Source organism: Canis lupus, chromosome 21 (genome assembly GCF_048164855.1).
Source record: "Canis lupus baileyi chromosome 21, mCanLup2.hap1, whole genome shotgun sequence".
NCBI lineage: Eukaryota > Metazoa > Chordata > Mammalia > Carnivora > Canidae > Canis > Canis lupus.
In genome coordinates this window covers 41,034,314-41,034,725 of record NC_132858.1, presented here as the reverse complement: position 1 = coordinate 41,034,725, position 412 = coordinate 41,034,314, and the positions used below count along the sequence as shown (strand labels likewise).

The window sequence follows — 412 nt, the reverse complement described above, 5'->3', positions numbered from 1 at the left end:
AAGATCTTTAAAGTATTTCAATGAGGTTTTCTAATGTTCTCCATTAAGGTGCCATACATATTTTGCTGGATGTATTCCTGAGTATCATGATTTTTGTTGCTATCATTAAAAATATTTTTTGAAATTGTGTTAAAAAAAAGAAATTGTTTCTAGCTGCTTGTTGCCGTGATAGACAAATGCAACTTTAATACATTGATCTTAAATCTAAACATCTTGTTAATTTCTTATAGATTCTAAAAATTTCCACCTGTATTTTTGGTTTGTTTGGTTTTTATGAGGGCAACTATATATCACTTTTTGGCCTTTGACTAAGATCAAGAGTAGTATCTGTTCTTATTGGTTTAATATGAGGGCAATTACGATCATAAAATGGTAACAGCTTTGTTTTTTTCTTCAAATTCTTATACCTCTT

The 412-nt window shown here is 28.6% G+C and overlaps 1 pseudogene; it reads left to right on the top strand.

The window, feature by feature from the left end:
* The first annotated feature begins 289 nt into the window (after positions 1-289).
* LOC140613664 (U2 spliceosomal RNA) lies at positions 290-412 on the top strand (annotated as a pseudogene).